Source organism: Equus caballus, chromosome 5 (assembly GCF_041296265.1).
Source record: "Equus caballus isolate H_3958 breed thoroughbred chromosome 5, TB-T2T, whole genome shotgun sequence".
Classification (NCBI taxonomy): domain Eukaryota; kingdom Metazoa; phylum Chordata; class Mammalia; order Perissodactyla; family Equidae; genus Equus; species Equus caballus.
The window spans coordinates 87,458,921-87,480,316 of NC_091688.1; the positions used below are offsets into that span (position 1 = coordinate 87,458,921).

The 21,396-nt window shown below is 37.4% G+C and overlaps 1 protein-coding gene across 12 annotated transcripts in view; it reads right to left on the reverse strand.

Moving 5' to 3' along the window:
* The window catches only part of ADGRL2 (adhesion G protein-coupled receptor L2), a 595,411-nt gene that overhangs the window by 534,513 nt on the left and 39,502 nt on the right, over positions 1–21,396 (reverse strand). The window lies entirely within an intron of this gene.

Genomic DNA, 21,396 nt, shown 5'->3' on the forward strand with positions numbered 1-21,396 from the left:
CTGCTCCAGCCCAACGATGCTTTGTTTTACATAACATGTTTTTCTGCCATGGCTTTTCCGAGCCAAGGGTTTTTTTGTTTTCGTGTCCATAGGAAACATAAATTGATTTAGTTTAGCTTTCCTTTGCTCATGGGAAAAAAGTATACGTGGCCTTTCAAATGAGCCAGTCACTTTAGACTAAGGTCATCCATTCAGCTGAAGCAAGATTGCTGTTAGAAGCAGAACAATAGCCCTGTATAGGGAGGCATCATTTTATCAGAAGTAGACTATATCTGAATGCTTTGGGCAAAGTCCTTTAACTCTAACTCAAATAAAAACCAATCCTGGAAATGATACATTATGCCAAGTGGCTACTTGTCTCAGACAACTAATACGTGTGTCTAGACACACACACACACACGCACATTTATATACACACATATATGTATATATAGGTACCTGTAAATGTATATGTACATAGGTATGCATACATAAGCACATACACACATATATGTATATATATAGGTACCTGTAAATGTATATGTACATAGGTATGTATACATAAGCACACACATTCTTTTCTATCTCTGATATATCTAGAAGAATATACATACACTTCTATCACCATATATAAGCCATCACTTGTCAAAAATGCATGCAGTTAAACATATTGTAGCATTTACTTGAAGGGGGAAATACATTTAAAAAAATCTACCAAGCAAGCAATGCATAACCAACAACTAAACTATCAGTACATGAATTAATATCTTCATACTATTACTGATTATAAATATTTAGGGATTTTCCTTTGGTGAATCCTTAAAGAGTATTGTTTCAAGGGGAAAACAATAGCCCAAACTGCAAATATTTTAATGATAATTTTATTCTTGTTGCAAAATACTGTATTTATTGAACCCTCAAATACATATTTGTGAATTCTTTCCATCTTTCTGTCCCCATTTCTCTTATTCTCTCTATGTATCACTATCTGTCTGTGTCTCTGTCTCTGTGACTGTCTGTCTGACACCCACACACACACTCCTACAAACATTAATTTTCTTTCGTTAGTGTTCCTTTTCACTTTATTCAGAGCAAAGGCCAACATTTGTCATTTTGGTTCTTGTAACGAATATATGTATATTGGATGTAATAATGGAAATATATAGAAGATTCAGATTTTCTCATGGGGAGGAGGAAATTGTCTTACAAGATTTTTTTGTGGTTACAGAGGTTTTATAAGGGAGTTATGCCTGAAAAAAGGTCCAATAATAACAATTAGCTCCCTGAGTGGATACGCATGTCAAGATGTCAGTGAGTACATTTCATGCATCTGTAATGTACACTCAGTGGGATGGATGGATGCAAAGCCACGGTGTGGTGGGAAAGTTGGGGCATAGAGGTAGTGGGCCAGACTGCCAGCAGTTCTCTTACTTTAAGAATGTAAATGTGAAGAAGAGACATTAGAGACAGATGTTGAAGTCATTAGGGATCTATGCGAAAGTTCTTTGTATGCCATTGATATAGTTTTGGCTTTGTCTTGTACGTGGCAGAAAGTCATTAAAAGATTTTAAACAATAGATCGACTTATCCAAATGTACATTTAAATCTATCACTCTAGAAGATGTGTGATGAACAGAGAGGAACAGGGCAAAGAGAAATATGAGGGCCTCAACTAAGGAAGTGGTCAATGGAGGTGGAGATAGCTAAACTTTTTGAGAGATATTAAGGAAACAAAATTGATAAGGCTTGGTAAATGATTAGATAAGGGGAAAGGAAAAACAAGTTAAGAATTACTGCCTGGTTACAGGCTCGTTCAAACATACAGAAATTGGTGACACTTACCAAGATAAGAGATATGGAAGGAAGAATATGGTTAGCAAGAAAGTTGCTAGACATTTTGAATTTGTGTGACTAGAAGATAATCAGTTGGCTATATGGGTCTAGAACTCTGGAGAAATTTAATTGTAGAAGAATTTATAAATCATAAGCATTTGGAGGCTAAGATTTTCTCAGGAAAATGTGTGACATAAAAAGAGAATAGCATTTATGATAAAACACTCGGGGGACATCAACTCTTAAGGATAAATAGGAGAAGAGGAGAGATAGAAATGATTGACAAGGGAGAAGAATGAAGGGAGTCTTATATCACAGAATCCAATGGATGGAAGTTTTTCAAGAATCACAGATTTGAAAAGAAGTGACTAAAATTCATTAGAGAGTTCGAAAAGATATATAAGGATAAGCTTTAAATATTGAGACATGTCATATTATTTTATTTCAAAGGAAGGTTAGTTGAATACACAGTCCAAGTGTGAAATTCACGTTAGTACAAAATATTTCTATGTTAAATCAGAGGCCAGAGAGATTAAGAGATTGACAGAGAAATATTTTCTTGGTGTATGTTAGAGGGTATGTCGTCCCGGGCCATTGAAAAGCATAAAGACAAGAAGAGTAAAGCAAGAAAACTAGGAAGGAAACCTAGAATCTGTATAAAATGAGTTCTGCATTTAATTTTACAGTCCTTTGTTTTAATGCTCTCTGTTGACAGAGGTTTTGTGGGTTTCTGGCATGTTACTATAAATATTTGTGCACGGAACCTGCCTCTTTGAGTAGACGTGATTTAAAAGGAACACATCTCACCACACCGGATTTACTGTTTCTTTTTCTGGAGCCATGTGTACCACATCCAGGTGAGTTGCTAGTACGGAGCTCATGAAGGTGACGGAGATGCATGAGATTTCTTCTACCTACAAGACTTACTCTTAAACACTACTGCAGTGACCAATTCACTTGTATTCACAAGTAGGAAAACACGGGAAATTTATGATGACTGGAAGATCCAGTCTCTGAAGATTTTCATAAACATTTTCAGGAGAAAGTTCTGAGAAAACCTATCAAAAACCAACATACGATCCTTAATGTCTTGCTTACTCAGCAGAAGAGAAGAAAATTCACGAGAGTGGTGGAGAATAGAAACTACTTTCTTTAAGAACCGATGCGGAGTCACGCCTTCTGCTAACAGCATCCATGTTTGTTAATACACACATTTAGTCTCTAAGACAAGTTTTTGAGATATTTTACACTGTTTGTCAATGAAGAAACTAAACCTTAGGAAAATCAGATTTTATGTTGAACATCAGATAGCTAGTCAGTGATAGAGATGTCATTCAAGTCAAATGACCCAATGTCAATGGTCTGGTTTAAAAATCCAACACATTTCAGCTAAGGTTGAAAAAGTGCAAAAGTTGAATCAGGACAATAAAATGTAGATGTCATTGCAATAATGCTTGTGAATATTGTGGTCATCAAATGAAGATTCTCCATTATTGTTCCCAACCAATATTACTAGATAATTTAGTGCCGTGAAAAGACATCATTTATGCCACAAAGCTGGATTGTCTCACTTCTTTTATTCAAGAAAGAAAAAAAATTGATTTTCTTTAGTCCTGATAGAAATAAACATAGCAGAAGCAGGGGTAACCAGGATGTAAAGAGGGAAGATGGCATATGTAACTAATAGTTTACGTCCAATTTGAAGGAGAGCGTGAGATATTTATTATAAATGAATGGAAGTGCAAATGAAAAATTAACATCCATAAATTACATTCTTTACTCTCCCTATATTTTGACAAGTTTTCACTTCATGTCTGTTTTCTATGCCACCCCTCTTTGCTTTGGTTTACACCTTGGTTTAGATGTGACTTATTGTCTAAACCAGCTCTCATCTTCCAACTCATGATTTTCTGCCTTCCTTCTGGCTTGATTCTAACTGACTTTACACAAATGGACTGTTTGTTAAAATTTCATACCCCTTTTTGGCAGATGTCCCGATGGGAAGTCCCGTTAGTCTTGGTCTCATATACCTCCACCTGAGCTCCAGCCTCAGGTGGATCAGCTGTCAGATAGGATGGAGAAGCAAATAAAAGCAAATATATGCACAGAACAACTGGTTATTGCAATCCAAGTCTCGGATACATCACAGATTTGAGATATTCATTTCCACCATCCTGTTGTTCTTGACGTGAAGAACTCTGGTGACTGATTACAAGAGTACTGCTTAGAATTTCACTCCTAGTTTTTCATAGTAATGCAGATCATAAAAGATGCCATTTTAACCTTTTGCGTACTGAATTATTTTACCACGTTTTATGTTAAGAATGGTTGGATCTGGATAGCAGAGTTAAACACCCATATCTGCCAATCTAATTGTCCTACACTTGGGTCCATCACATTGAAAATGCTCGATTTTTTGCTCTTTTTGTACCTTTACTCTTATGAGTCCTTACTCCTGGAGTGAAAGCATAAGTTAAAATTTTGGTTGCAGAGAAGACACATGAAGACCTGCACTCAGAACATGGAAACAGGTCAGAACATAAACGACGGGCTTCCACTCTGGTTGAAATAAAAGAAAGCATGATCCTGGACCGAGGCAAAGTCACAAAAAAAATAAAAATAGAAATTTTCAGGGCTCATCCTTTCTTTGTTCAACTCAAAATTTCATCCCTCCTACGCTTTCCCTTCAGTCTGGCTTTCTGTTGGTTTTTAGTGGGGTGGGAGGCAAAGGAGAGAGTGAGAGGAAAAAGAGGGCTGTAATAATAAATGATTTAAGACAAAACACAGCAGAAACAAGCGCTGAGGGACCAGTTAAGTCATCCCTTCAGATAGAGAATGTAAAAATGATTCACTCTCACAAAGAAACAGGTCTTCCAACAACATTAAATGCTCTTAGAAAAGTCATTTGCAACGCAGTTTGCTTGGAGTTTCTTCATTCGTATCAGAAATAGGGAGGCATTAATAGAGTAGACATTTTTAGAACGGCTTGAGGAAAATACTACAGGTATTTACAGGCTTCCGTTATTAGGCTATTGTTTCCGCAGTACCGTATACACAGGCATTAATTTATATGCCAATGCGTATTTCAGAAAATCATTTAACTTGGCAAGTAAGAAAGTTACCTCTCTGAATTGGGGGGGAAAAAAATAAAACTCTTTTACAACATTGCTACTACGCAGAGATAGTATTTAAATGAGTTGATTGGTTGGCAGTCTGCTGGATGACTTTTATCATTTATTTGACCAAACGAACCAATTGTTTAGGCCTATGGTTAACACACATTTGAGTTCTCCAGTGACTACTTCTACGTGAGAATTCTACTCAGTAGATAGGCCTCCGGTTTCTTAGCAGGAGGATAATTTTGTACTAGAACGCTTTTTTTTTTAATTGTCAAACTTTATGGAAAATTTGTTACATATAGACATCTCCAGAGAAAAAATTATTCAGCTGGATTACCACAGGATTGACTCGTTAATAGCCTAATTTGAATAATGACTAAGTTACCCTTTAGCATGCTTGACTGTAGCAAGGAGATTTTTGAAATATCACAGAAAGCCTCTTTTTCCAAGATTAAATCAAAATTTCCTATTCTTGATCTTTTTGGTTATGAAGAATACTCCCATTATTAAATTTTGTCTTGTTATTGTAATGCACTTTTTTTATGTCAATAGTTAACATGCAAATATTTAAATGACTTAGGATATTCATTTTGCTTAATAAATCTCTACCAGTATAAAAACACATACAGCAAGTATGTCAATGCTGATAGAGAAGAATGCAGTGTGGTAAATATAATGAAGTGATATATATGTATGTCTGGAATAATCTAACAAGGAAAGTGGCAGAAAGTCCTACAGGTTGATAATCCCAAAACATAACAGGATTATAATGATAAAAAAACAGGAAACAAGACCTGCACAATTAAGATATTAAGGTACGTTAAGTAAATTAGGTATATCCACTCAATGGACTATTTCTTGATCATTTGAGAAGAGATTTTAATAACATGAGAAAAATTTTATATCTAAGTAAATTGTAAAGAAATGTAACAAAATATTATCCATATGTGGTCATTTGAGTGATCAATGGATGGGCATTCTTCCCCCACTTCTCTTGGTTAAAAAATAGTAAGAAAAAATATAAAGAATATAAATTCTACGAGGACAGGTACTTTTTTATCTGTACTGAACACTATTCTCTCAAAAAGTGGAAAATATGTATTAGACTTTTTGAAATTATCTTCCATTAAAAAATTTTACATGTAAATTCGGAGACCCCTATTTTCTCATCTTGTGGAGAAGTTAGCATAATGATAGGAGGACAATGTAATCCCATCTAATGACTAAACTTTGGTTGTATTTCCAACTCTAAGCTTTCTAATAAGTCAAAAAAAAAATGAAAAAGGCAGCTGCAAATGTTATAAGATTAACTTTGAATATAATGAAAAGAATTCTTTGGGAGAAGCAAGGATTTACTCAGCTCTTAGTTTTGAAAAATCTTCTCATGTGACACTTCATAGAGAGAGGGGACACAGAGTGATATTATGAAAAAAATCATGCTCAAAAGCTTCCCTATTTTAAATGTCAGGGTGAGATTCCTACGGTGTTTTACTATAGGAATGCTTAATGAAAGTCTAGGACGCCATCCCAAAGTGTCTTGGAAAAAGCAATCCTACAGAGGGCCAAAAGATACCATTTCATGTTTAGTTTCTTGCCGTGCCTTAAGCCAGACATGATGTCTATTAAGCCTGAAGGAAGAATAGACTTTATATCCTCAAGTAAACATAGACCAGGAGAACCAGGGGCTTTCAAGGGATGGAGGGCAGCACTAACAGGGAATTTTTTTCTGAAAAAAATATTGTGAACTCTACTAGAGCAGGGAATTATTGTAGAAGAGGCCAGAAAAAATTCTAAAGTTAGATAAGAGTCTTCACAGGGTTGTCTCTGAATAGGTTTTCTTTGAGGGCAGAAGATGTCTTAATTGTTTTGTGTTCATTCCAAAGGCTTGCACCAAATAGGTGGTTAATGAACGTTTGTTATATAAAAAAATCAGGGAAAAGAAAGTATTTGTAGCTTTGGGACTTCTAAGGGAAGTTTCGGGTAACTGAAAAGTGGGAGATCAGATGGACAAGGCAAAGTGCTCATTTTTCTTACTAATGAATTAGAAATTAAGATTTATTTATTTATTCATTCATTTATTCATTCAACAAACGTTTACTGAGTGTTTCTAATGTGTCAGTCCCTTTTGTGATACAGTGATTTATAACACAGAGTCCTTGTCCTTAGGGAGCACTTCCCCATGGACGACTTCAAGGCTCTGGGCCACCCTGTAGAATCAATAAAGTCTTGGGCAAGAACTCTGATAAGATTTGTCAAGTTTAAAGGGCTGAAAATAAACCATAACAGCTAGCAGAGCCATCTTTTCTCAGCAAGCATGTAGCCCAAGCCCCAATCAGCGTAAGTTGGAGTACTACTGAGAGACTACTTTTCTAAAAAGCACATTAGAGTACCCCAAATGGCATTATAATATTTGCACTCAGCAGTCTCCAAAATGGTAGCTCAGAGACTGTGAAATCAATGGAGCTCTGCTCAGAGAGACTAACACACACAGTGAGAGTGGAGCCCAGCGCATCATCTAATGAATGACACCCAGAAGAATAAAGATGCATTTGAGTTGTCATTGTGGTTTGTTGTGTTTCTATTTTTTTTTCTTATAAAAGTAAGGGAAAACAAGATAATGCAACTAACATTGTTTAATAGTGCAAAATTAGGTCTTTCTTTTTCTCTTGTTTTTTTGCATTCCTCTTTTATCCACAGATTTACTGCACAATTTTTCCAATAGACATTAGGTACGTAGACTTTCTCTCCAGAGTGCATTAAAATGTTTTTGGAATGCTTTGGGCAGAATATTTTTTTCCTTACATTATATCTGGGTTGAAGAGTGGCTATGAAAAATGAGGAATGCAAACTTGTTTTTATTGGATACATTAGCTATGTATTTTATTTTTTCCTTCCTGCTTTCCTTCCATTTCTTTCTTTCCTCCTTCCTTTTAATAAATATTTATAGATCACTTTCCCAGGTACTGGAAAAACAGACATGAAAAAGATAAATATGATTCCTGTTCTGATGAAATTTACATTTTACTTGGAAGAGACAGAAATGAAGCACATTTACAAAAAGAGAGTAAGAACAATCCAGAAAACAAAACTAAACAAAATTATAGGGAATGATTTTGATGAGCAGGATACTACAACACATTTGTGGTTGGGAAAGGTCTCTTTGGTGAAATAATACTAGAACTGACAAATTGACACACAAGAAGACAGTCAAGCAAAGATCTAGGGGCAGAAAGTTCTAAGCAGAGGAAACAGCAAGTTCAAAGACCCTGTTTGATTTGTACAAGGAATAGCAAAATAGTGAGTGAAGCTTGTAGCAGAAAGGGGAAGCCTGATATGAGGGGAAGCGTGAGAAGCAGACAAAGAGTAGATAATACAGCATCTTGGAGGCCTTGATGAATGTCCAGATTTTATTCAAATGAGAAGTAATTGGAGAGTTTTAAGTTAAGATATGACACAATTTGAACTATTATAAAATGATCACCCTGGCTGCTGTGCGGAGAAAGGATTATTATCTACTATAGTGGTGAGGGATGGCTGTGAAGATACATTCTGGATAAATGCTGGGGTAGAGCTAAACGAACTTGCTGATGGATTGGATGTTGGAAGGATGAGGGAAAGGGAGAAATCTAAGCTGACTCTAAAATTTTTGACTGGAAAAAGTGAATGGTGGTTTCTCTCACTGAGTGTGGAAGACCAGGAGAGAAACGGGGTGGGAGTTAAAGGGTTTATGGGGGAAATAAAAAGTTCTGCTTATAGAAATGTTCACTTCGAGATACCTTTTAGATATTTAGGTAGAGATAACAAGCATGAGGTAGGATATACAATACTGGAGCTCAGGGGGAAGATCAAGGCTGAAAATAGAAACCTAGTCATAAGTCCACGAGGCTGGTCTTGACCCTTCCTCCCGTACACCAATGGGGGCGGTGATATACTCTCACTCCTTCTCATCTTCCCCCTCTTATGATTAGTGGCAGAGGATTGGAGAAAACATTAGGAATACAGTCTAAATCTTCATAACCAAACAAAGTAATTAGTAATTTCCAATGATGATGACTTGATGAGTGTCACTTTAATGACTTGATTTGGCTATTCACATAGCAGAAATCATTGTGAATTCCCCGAGGAGTTCCTCTCACACCTACTGGGAACTTATCCCCAGATCTCTGTAGACAACCGTAATCTAGTGGGAAAAGAATGGGCAGAGCAATCATGAGTCTTCAATAAACGCTTAAGCCAGATCTAGGAACAAATTTAGTCTAAAAGATCTAGCTTTCTCTCACATACATACATCTTGACTTGTAAAAATATACTTCAGTTCATGAGGAATTCTGTTTATAAATTCATCCATATAGTAGAATAATAAGTATATAGAGAGGGTTTGTAGAGCTTCTCCTTTTTTTTTTTTTTTTTTTTTGGTGAGGAAGATTGGCTCGGAGCTAAAATCTTTTGCCAATCTTCCTCTTTTTGCTTGAGGAAGATCATCACTGAGCTAACATTTGTGCCAATCTTCTTCTATTTTGTATATGGGATCCTGCCACAGCATGGCTTGATGAGCAATGTGTAGGTCTGGGCCCAAGATCTGAACCCGCAAACTGCAGGCTGCCAAAGCAGAGAGCACGAACTTAACCACTACACCACCAGGCTGGCACTGTAGAGCTTCCCTTTGAAAGTGTAACCAGAAGTGTATTTTATTTTCCAAAGAGCCATCAGTTTTCTCAGAGGACACAAAATAAATGTACGAATGAATGAAATGTAACATCTAAATTGCTTCTATTGAAGTTTAGAATTTAAACCAAAACTTAGAGTAGTTTCTCCTTTGAAGAACATAAGTAACCAAAGATGCATCGGAACTATAGACTGTAAGCTTGATGTGGACAGAAATCGTTTCTGCCTTGTTCATCGCTCTCTCTCTCTAGTCAACCTTGTAGCATAATGCTTAGCAACGGCAGATGCTCAATAAATATATCACGAATGAAGTTATCAAGTGTAAGTATTAACCTAATACAGTCATTTTTAAAGCCTTTTTATTATTCATGGTCAAGAAAGTGTCTATGCTTAAGCATTATCTGGCCTCCGTATGTCATTACCCTGCCCCAACTCTCCAGCCCAATTACACAGGTTTATTTTTCATCTCTTGGAAAGAACCAGAGGCCCTTCCATATGGGCTTTTAAATATTCTGTTTTCCTTTCCCAGAGTTCTTTTCCCTCTTCTCATTCCTCCATCCTCTTCCTCTAATTAACTCTTGCTCATTTTTCAGATTTCAGCTCAAGCATCACTTTTTCAGGGGACTCTCCTTGATCCCACGGAGTAGACCTCTCTCCTACCACCTGATCATTTTCCTGTATAGAACTTATTAAAATTTCTAATTCAACATTTGTATAATTGTTTGATTAATATCTTGTTTTCCCATTATAATGTAAACAGTTCTCTTTGGCTCACCATTTTATCAAGGTGAGGACAACAGTACGCGCTTAATATAAATCAAGTAATTTATGATTTCCAAAGTGACAAGACTTAAGGAATCTCTAAAATGCAAGGAGAAAACAAGGCTATTTTATTCAGGCTGATTTTTAACTGTGCCAATAGAAATCAATAAAACATCAATGAAATTTTCAGAAAGAAAATATCACCCATACTGTACCTTTGAAAAAACTGAAGAACACAAAAGCAGCTTTTCCACTGCACAAGTATCTGGTTTTGAATTGGGATTATTCAGAGTCAGACTGAATTTAATACAACAGAAATCTAGGACACCATCAGCTTCTGGAAAATCTGGATTCTGTGCTTGTACTTTCTCTGAGCACACGGGGCATGCGATGGCATCTTCGACTTAGTCATCAAGGCACATTCATTTCAAGAGAGGCGAGGTCACTGCTTTCTCTCGCTGTACCCTATTCACATGATGTGGGAAAAATATTCTCATACCTGCTTATGAAAAATCTGTCATTTCCCGCATTGCCTTGGAAATTCACCCTCTGTCACACAGTTATAAAAGTGTAAAATTTACCCTGTTTCTGTAAGTTAGCTTTTCTGATTATTTTTAAAAATTATGTTGACAAGAGAATTAGAAGTCTAATTTCCACTCTTGGGGGCTTCATTCTCCTCGGTAAAAATAGCTAATATCCATAAGAGCCTTTTGGTGTAATATGTGTAATAACTCATAAGAAAATGATTGTTACTCAGCATTTGCTAATTTACTTTATTATCACTCCATATTTCTATAACACTTTAGTGTTTATCAAGCACTTTTACTTATTTGATTTTCACAAGAGTATTCTAAGCTACGCAGAGATTAATATCCTCATTTGGTAAATTAATGAATTAAGGCTTAAGGACTTTAAATAACTTCAGAGGCATAATAGTTTAGTGAAAAGGGCATGTACATTAGAATCAAGAGAGCTGAGTTTGTATATGGATTTTATTAGTTCCTGACTATAGGACCTTAGGCAACCTACTCATTAACTCCTTACCTCCCATCCCCACCCACTCTGCGCCCCTGCCAAGCTTCATTTATTTCACCTATAAAATGGTGGTGTTATTATTCATCTCATATGATTGTTGTACAGATTAAATAACAAGACATGTCAGAATTTTTAAAAAATTATCCAAAATGGTGCTAAGATTTTTTTTTTACCAAATCTAGTATTTTTTTTTTTGTAACATCATGCTACATAACATTAAGTAAAGGGGTAAAAATAATTGAGTTATATCCTAGCAAATATGCTAGAAACTTTGAAAGACACAGCTAGTAAAAGCAATCAACTGAATGTAAAGGAGCTTAGAATTAAAATTCAGCTTGGGAGAGGCCAGCGCTGTATTTTTCACTTTACAACCTAAAAACTGACGAGAGAGGTAATCTGGGAGCCTGATCACAAAATATTAGTCTCTATAGCCAATGAATATAAATCGTGAGACAAAGGATGAGGCTAAACATGAACAATGCCCAAAGACTCAGCATCCTTCCTTCAGAGTTTGTCCTTTCAGGCTGAAGACGAGGGTAACTCAGGAAGGTGAGTCCTGCTATGTTTACACTCTTTCTCGTAAGTTCTTTGGACGTGAGTAGCCATTATCTAGCCATCTCTTGGACAGATGAGCTTAAATACCTAGTACCTTAGATGAAAGGAAATCTGTGACTCTTAATGGACTTCAAAAAGAAAATTTCTTAATGCTCCCTGAAGACAGACTGAAGTACCCAACGGAGAAGCTGTTTAGAAGGCTTCTGTCAGAAGAGACTCTAGCACGCGTCATCCAGTAACGCCGAGGCAATAACCGGGGATTCCTCCACAAAGGAGTGGATATGCCCCTCTCACTTCTTTCTCCCTATTCTTTCTGATTTTTGGAGTCCTCCCCTTCAAAAGAATTAGTTTCAAACTTAAGAACATGCCCAAGGTCACACAGTAAGCAGAGGAGACAGAAGCTGAATCCACGTCTGGCAAAAATCCCATATTGTTTTCATTGATCCACACCCTTTTTTGATGTGATTTGAGAATCTTTTTTTTTTTCTTCCTGGGAAGGGAGCTAGTATTTTACACGGTGTAACCTAAGCCTTGGTGAAATTGTAGGTTGAATTTAGCCTGCTTAGTTTTTTACCGTTCCTGTTAGAGATGACATCACTTCCCTTAGTTCATTTTAAATCTAATTAAGGAGCACAATTGTATAAATTAGGGATGGGAGTGAGGGAAGCATTGGAGAGTTGTCCTGAAGCGCTATCTCAGGCCCTTTTATTGCTATCTTCGGACAAACCATTACCTAAAGAATGATTTCATGTCAAGTGGTAAGCATTTGGTTAGGGTTCCCAAAGCAAACAACATTCATATCCTACCCAAGATAAAAAAAAAGTAATATCAGGAGGGAAAAAAATGCAAAGGTGGCAATAAGAAAACATTTTACTTAGTTTTGCACAAGCTGAGGGTCTTAGGCAGTTGTCAATGTTATCTGTAGAAACACAGAGCAGTGGTCTAATCCCGGGGTTACAAAAACAGCGACAAGGTCAGGCCGAGAGGGAGTAGGTCACTATTCATCAGGTAATGGCAGATAAATGTGGCCTTTATTGCCCACAAAACACCTGTGAGAATTCAGAAGCTGCTGCATGTGCAAGCAGGCAGAGCTGCGCGCCCAGAGGGAACCTGGTCTCTCATGGAAGGTTCTGCACGTTGCTGTCTGTAGTACACTTTCTGGGGCTGCTGTGCTGTCGTTCTTGAATGCCAGCACTGCCTTCATGGACAACTATACTCCTGCACTTTTATCTTATCCAATTAGGCACCTGAAGTACTCAGTAATCTACTTTTGGGGCCATACATCCAAACAAGTTTATAGATTAAGAGAATACATATGTGTGAGAAAATATTTGAAACTCTGAAAATTGTATGCCAAGTTTCAACTGAATATAATTTGAAATGCATAAGACATAAAAGCCATGGAAATTGGGATTTATTAAAGCATAGAAAAGCCTGTCTGCTGTAATAGGAAGTAGGAAAAAACATTACAGAGAGTAACTATGAATGTCTGGCATGTATTTTTTCCTATAAAGTTGCTTTTCCTAAAATCTATGTTTTACATCCTTTTGAATCTTTCTGAAAAAGATGAAGGAAGGGCTGTGATATTTTTGATACAACCATGGGTTGAGTGTCATTTAATATTCTGATTTTAACCAGTGAAATCAATCAGCAAACAATTACTAAGACCTATCTGGTAAAGGCATGGAGCTAGTTGACCTGAAGAATACAGAAGTACACAAACGCCCTTGCAAAGCTTTCTGCCTGCTTTTGAAGCATGATATAAGAATTCAAAAAGGGAATTGATTATACAAGGCAAGAAAGAATAAATTCCAGGTAAGTGGCACAAACAAATGTGTGAGTACAGAAGGAAGCCTGTCTTTGGATGGAGCCGACAGGGAAGGCTTTACGGTGTAAACGGAGACTAGGGATGGGTTGGTTTCAAATAAGGTCAGTGGGAAGGTATTCTGGGAGGCAACAAGATGAGAGGACAGACAACATCTATGCTTCAATGCTTATTCCTTCTCTCTTTCCATCGATGCTTATCGAGAACCTATTCTGTTTCTGGCAGTGGGTTAGATGCAAGGAAATACGATGTTCAACAAGACATACATGGCCTTGCATTTGAAGAATGGGTTTACAGAGGTGTTATAGCACGTGATCAGGAGTTTAGGCTCTGGGGAGAGAAGTGGAATCCCAACTTCATCATTAACTAGTAAAGCGACCTTGAGCGAGTTCCTAACACTCTAAGATTTATTTCCCTATCAGTGAGAAGAGACTGTAGTATCTCTGTAGGGTGACTTGGGAAGATTCAATCAAATAACACATATAAAGTACTCACACAGTGCCTGGCTTATGATAATTACCAAAAAAACTCCAACCCAGGTCTGCTGGACTCCAAAGCAGGTGCTCTTTACCACCACGTTATCTTACTCCCACAATCTCATACCACAATTCTTCCACGCTTGCTTTGCCTTTTCAACCCTACAACTTTTCCAACATGGCTTCTCAGATTCCTCATTCGATACTCACCCATTTAATGCTACACTTCCCAGGGGTTCATGCTTGACCTTCTTCTCTTACTCCTCATGTGTGTAGGGGCACCCTCTCCCTTTCACATGGTTTCAGCTACCATCAGTTCACTGAGGACTACCAACTGCTAATCTGTAACTTTATCCAAGGCTTCTCTTATGAGCTCCAGAACCGCAACATCCTTGACACGTCCATACTGTCAACCCAAAGCCACTTGCAGTGCATCACATTCACCCTTTTCTCCCTCTTGGGTTCTCTCCTGTTTTGAAGACATTTCTCTCCAATGAGGCTCCAGGTACCAACCTTGGAGTCAGCCTAGACTTTTTCCTATTCCTCATCTTTCCACCTCCCGTCAATCATTATGTCCTGCAAAATCTTCTTTACATATTTCTCTTCAAATTCGTTCCCCTTCTAACATTCTTGCTGTTTCACTCAATAAAGTTCCCATCATCCCAGAAATTCTCCTTTGTGGGTGTGGTGTGGACCCCAAGCATCTGCATCTTTCTAAGCACAGGTGTATTCAGAGGCCTAGTCATCGGAACCTCTATCCTAGACTATGGTCCCTCTCCTACCCTTTCCTATGTCCTTCATCAGTCTATCCTTGATTTGGATAACTAGTGAATCTGATTGTGACATTCATGTGCTCAAAAATCTGCAAAGGCTCCCTAATACCCACAGAATGAAAGGACCCCGTTTGAACTGTCCATCATGCCGTGCAAGGCTCTTGGTGTTTGCATCCTTTCCTGGCAGTCTAGTCTTATTTATTGCTGCTGGCAGTATGGTGCAAGCGTCTGGCAGAGACATTGCCTGGGTGCAATCCTGGCAAGTAAAGTGAGGTTAATAACTAACACCCAGCTAGCAGGTTCTTGTGATGATTAATTGACTAATATATAAAAAATGCAGAATGCTGCTCACGATGTAGTAAGCATTCATTACATGTTAGCTGGCATAACTTCTAGCCCTCCTTGCAGCCCCAACACTCAATCTATGTTCCATCACTACCATCTCTGAATATTTTAAAATATTTGTTTTGTTTTTCTCCCCCACTCCCTAACCCGACTCGTTTACCTGACTAAATTCTTCTATCCCTATTTCTTAAACATTAACATAAATGTCTTCTCATTTTTGAAGCCTTTCTTGACTCAGATTTAAACACTCTTTTTCCTTTACTTCCATTGCTGCTGCTTGAATTCTGTTAAATTGTTTATATATAGTCTCCTTCCCACACTGAAAGAGTCTAGATAACTGAAAGGAACGGCTATGAACTAGGCAGGTGCATAAGATTCACCAAAAGAACTTAAAGAAATCACTTCCCTTTCTCACATGGCACATCTTAAATTGGGAGAAAGGGCATACAATACCAACTAACGTACAATCTTATTTAACCACTATCGCTGGAAAGTTTTTTAAAGTAGAACTTTGAGATACAATGGAATTTTCCAAGTTTTCCAAGATTGTCTTGTTTCCCAACCCTCACTGGGAGTTCTAGTATTCCATGAACTAGCATGCTGCCTGACCTATAGCTTAAACTATTCTTTACACCATTTCAGGCCATTCAAACTCAAGTTTTTACAGCTAGAGCTTAATGTTGTGCAAAGTTATATTTCAACTGCGTTGGGTGGGGAGAAGAAATAGAGTATTTCTTGTGTGTATTTTGATAGATTTTGTGTCATTCGAACTGATATGTTGCAAGTAACGAATCTGTAAGAAGATTTCAGAAACTGAAACTCATGTGTGGTCCATCAGAATGTCCACTGATGTCTTGAGATTTTGTCCATCAGATATTTGTGATGATGCAAATTCTGCTCCACCGCCAGCAACTTGACATTGGCATCCAGGCATGCACAATGTGGCATCCTTCACATTGGCATCCATGCTCAAGAGATCACTTAAGGAATGGCAATCAGTGCAGATGAATCAGGGCAAGCCAGAAGCCAGCACCCACACGTGTACCTAGTGCAGATCTTTGCTGTGACTCTTTTGTCTCTGCAACCTATTGAGGCTGTGCCTTTGAGGTTAGAGGCAGCAGAGCCTTTGGACAACACACGTGTGAGCCTGTATGACATCTCTGCTGCCATTCTCTGGCTTTTGTGTTTTGGCTACCTGCCACTGAAATGAATGGCTTTCAAATTGCTTGAAAAGTGAAATGGCACTTTTATATAATTTTAGAACAAGGGAGCCACTCTTAATCTTTTTAAAGTGACTTAGACACTTGTCAGTTATTTGAAGGGGTTTACAACTTTGTCACCTATGTAGTCATTCAGCTTCTTAAAAAGCAAGTACAGGAATACTTTTTTTGTCAGAAAATGTAAGCACTGAAAACAACTTTAACTTGATTCTAAACATTCAGCATCCTCCCTCTAGGATTCAAACCTACTTGCAGGTTTCACATGCTGAATAAAGGACATCAAAGACTTTTCCACAATTAATCTGAAATCACTCTTTCCTTTGTCCCTTTGTCAAAAACCTTGTCCATACAATGGAACTTCTTCATTTGGTTTAGTATCTCTAGATTGCTATTTTTCATTGGTATTTACATTTTATTTTTATTTATTGTCCTTGTCATAATATATATAAACGATTCTCAAATTGGGTGGACTTACTTTCATCATGGAGTGTAGAGTGATTCCCTACATATTATCATATTTTTAAATGAAAATATTTATAGCTCTGGTAAAGAAAAATAGAAAGCTTAAAGTTTTTCGTTTTTGTGTACTCTGGAAGTTACCAGCAGTTTTAGAAACACTTTTAGTGAAGCAGGAAAGAGAAGAAAGGGTAAAAGAAAAATCTCACACAAATAAATAAAAAGCATCTGGTCTGACAACTTGTATAAATTCCAGACTCCTGCAACTTTAAACTGCCAACGTTAAACCTCTGAAAGTCAAGTTTTGTAATGGAAATGCTAAATGACCCTTAAAAGTCTTAAAGGGACACTGTCAAATAATTTAGGGTCAAATTTTGGCCAAGTTTTAAATTGTCATAATCTGGTGGGAAATACATTCCAGATTTTAAATATCTTTATTTTTGTAACTTTGCATTTATTCCTGAAAATCAATGAAAACATAATGGACATCGCTTATTAAGAACCATCTCTTTGAGTCATGTCAATAAAAATGAGCGAAATTTTTCTTTCTATGATCAGAGATCTGTTGATAGAAAATCCTTTGCTACAAAATCAACACATAAGCCATATTGTCTAATGCTCCATAATGGTCGAGTTACACATACATATGTGTAAATAAATGCCTACATAGAAAAAACCTAAAATTTTTAGATTGAAATATGAAGCACTAAAATTATCCAATATTCTAACCCTGCTTTATCATCATTACGTTTTGCCACTGGAAGATCTTACTTTGGTAGACTATGCTTCTCTACTTTTTTGATACTTCTATGCAATCTGAATCGAAATTCTGTTAACAGAGTCTATCCTACACGTATGAAAGAAATTTTTTATCCAAATATTTTCATCTGGTTTCTCTTCAATATTTCATGTTATTATACTGGTTCCTTGACCAATTATTCTTTAGATTCAAATCTTGGCAATTCTTTTCAAACGGTCTCCAAAATAATTTTGGGTGCTTTTTACTGAAATCCTTGAAGATCTCGTTTAATCTTGGTTTACAGGACAAAAATGTTTTACAAATATTTACTTGACTCAATCTCAAACACTGTATACCCTACTGTGTGCAAATTTCTTGTTTCTTTTTTTTTGAGGAAGATTAGCCCTGAGCTAACTACTGCCAATCCTCCTCTTTTTGCTGAGGAAGACTGGCCCCTAGCTAACATCCATGCCCATCTTCCTCTACTTTATATGTGGGATGCCTACCACAGCATGGCTTTTGCCAAGCGGTGCCATGTCCATACCTGGGATCCGAACTGGCGAGCCCTGGGCCACCAAGAAGCTGAACGTGGGAACTTAACCTCCGTGCCACTGGGCCAGCCCTGTGCAAATTTCCGATAGCAATAAGCACACGTATTACTGCTAGAACATTCTCAGGTAGGTTGACTCAATGTGTCATTTAATACAACACATCCAATGAGAAAGTCGGTGTGGAACAGTTACAGCTCTGCACTGAGGAAATCAAGGAGAGTTATGTGCCATTTAGTATCTTTTCTTTTTCCTTAAAAAATTATTCTTAAAAACAATGAACTTTTCAACAGCGGTAAATCTCAAAATAAGAGGAATGAAAGAAAGGTGCGTGATAAATTGTAAGTTTGCCAAAACACTTCACAGAAGACTCAAATGACATTTGCAGTTATCATTTTAAGTTTGATGTGGGATAGGAAGGTGCAGGGGAAAATAAAAGATAAAAGCGCACAAGACTAGAAGATGGTAAAATCCTGTCCTTATGAGGGAATGAGTACTGAAAGCGTTTGAAGAAAGCATGTTTTCTTTTGTTTGATCTTATTTCCCTATCTTCCAAGAAGCATCAGAAACTGGTCACTCCCAGAGGCGAGGTACAGAAATAGATAAATGTGTGGTCTGATCTGATATGGCAAATTGGCTGTTCCTATATTTTTCTTATATCTGCTTCCAGTCAAGCCTGGACATGCTGATGAGAGAATGCTTAAATTTATTGAGTGAATGAATGCTGATGTGTGTGTGTATGCTGCTTGCAGAACAGGTCTCTCTTCAACATCTCTTTCTTTGGATCTTTGGAGAGATTGGTGCAAGGTGTGCGTGTGTATGTGTGCATGTGTAAGTGAGAGAGAGAGAGAGAAGGAAGCTTTTAAAGAGTTCAAAATTCAGAGCACTAACACCGTTCCTACATTCCTGCCATTCTTGTCATCACTTATTCTTAAGTTTCTATTTTTTCTTCTCAGGTTAGCTTGTGTGCTCAGGTTCTCTGGCTCCCAGGTTAAAAAGAAATGAAAACAAACAAGGAAGTTTACACCACAAGACATGAATAGAAAGATCAGCTTGTGACTGAACACCAAATAAACAAAGAAATTCCCTGATAAGAACAACCACCCTCACTTAGCATTTGTCCTGCAGCTCCTAGTTACAAGCAGACACCTCTTTAGTGGTTGTGGAGTGAGGCCTGCAGAGGGGCCTGCTGCCAACATCCCCACCACGGTTAATGCCTTTGCGCGCATTGATTTCAGCCTAACTCCAGCTGCTGGGAGGCAATTTTGCTCGGGTGCCATGATTCTTTCCAAAACAATCAATAGTTATGAATACACAATCATAAAACTTTTTCAAGAAAAAAATATATATGGTTTAAAGTGTAATCAAAAATCAGTGAGACCATTTGAATCTCTCAGAATATTACTGCAGATTATTTCCATTGGTGCAACAAAAGGTCAGGCAGTTATATATTGTCTCTTAAAATCAGTGAATGCGTAATAGTTTTTGCTACTCCGAAGGAGAATCATTAAACAAATTCATAAATCAATGAAGCATACAGATGCATTACTTTAATTATCATTTCTGCTCAGATGGTTGGTTTATATAATGTAATTGTTTACTCTTTCTCAGTATTACACTGGCAAGGCTCGGTTGGGCCACCTCATATTTCATACTGTTCTAATTTAAAAACTTTTAAAATTTTTTAATGGCAGCGACAAAAAGTAGTCTTTGAAAGCAATTCATTGTGAACTTTTGTTGTTGTTTATTCTTGGATTTTGTTTTCTTTTATTTTTGGACATCTCTAAAATCTGGCTCTCAGACTCAAGAATTTGCCTCTCAATTAATGTTTCTTTTCACCAGGCTGAAGGAAATTATCCCAAGTTTTTAATAAAGCTGTCTTTGCACCCACTCCATCCTACCCCTGCTTGTAGACCTAACCTACTAATTGCACCTTTTATGCTCCGTGGAGTGGAACAGATATACAAAAGAGGAGTGATTTTTAAGAAGTTAGATCTTACATAGCACTAAGAAACATTGCAACCCCAGAGGATGCTTTTGTCATGACCCTATTTGAAAACACAACAAGTAGTCTCAGGAGTGATGTGTGTGTGTTTGGTAGTGGCGGTGGTGAGGGATGTACTTTAGGATCTTAGCTACAGAGGAACTAAGATCCATTAGATTGTAAGGTTTGGTTTGGATCTATGCTCTGCTCTCCAGGCCCACTGTGGTGGCCCTGCAGGGCACCTCCAATCCTTAGGCTCTGTGTTGGGAGTGGCAGCCTAAATGACCCAAGAATGCTTTGGGGTCATTTTTCCCTTTTTTTGAAAAATAGCACATGTTAGCAGCTGAATAGCTCTATGGTCTGTCCTATGTAATCCAAGACATCCAACGGCCTTCCTTCTGCTCTGCTTTCTCTGTCCCCTTTATTTCAAAGTGGAACTGGCTCTACTGGTATAATCTCTCTGTTCCTGGCTTCTGCTGCAATGGCTGATTAAGTCCATGAGCTGTGCTCATGATCTCGTTATCAAATTGTTGTTCTGCCACACCCTTAGTGTTCTCTTCAACAAGAACACAAAAAACAAATGAGAAAAAATGACAACAAGCTTTCTCATTTTTTGCAATATAGGTGAGCTGAAAGTTTTCTAAATCTCCTAAATTCTAGTTCCTTTTTCTTAACAATTCCTTCTTCAACTCATCTTTTTCCTCTTGCATTTTACTATAAGCAGTAAGGAAAGCCCAGGCAGCATCTTCCATACTTTGCTTGGATATCGCCTCCACTAAATAGCCAATTTCATCCCTCCCAAATTTTGCCTTCCAGAAAACACTAACACACAATTCAGTCAAGTTCTTTGCTACTTTATAACAAGAATCGCCTTTCCAGTAATCAATAGTCCAGTTTCTATCATTTCCATCTGAGACCTCACCAGAGTGACCTTTAATGTCCGCATTTCTACCAACACTCTGTTTATGATTATGTATGTGTTCTCTAAGAAGATGGAAGCTTTCTTTCCAGCTCTCTTTTTACCTTCTGAGCCCTCATCAGAATTGCCTCTAATGTCTGTATTTCTACCAACAGTCCCTTCA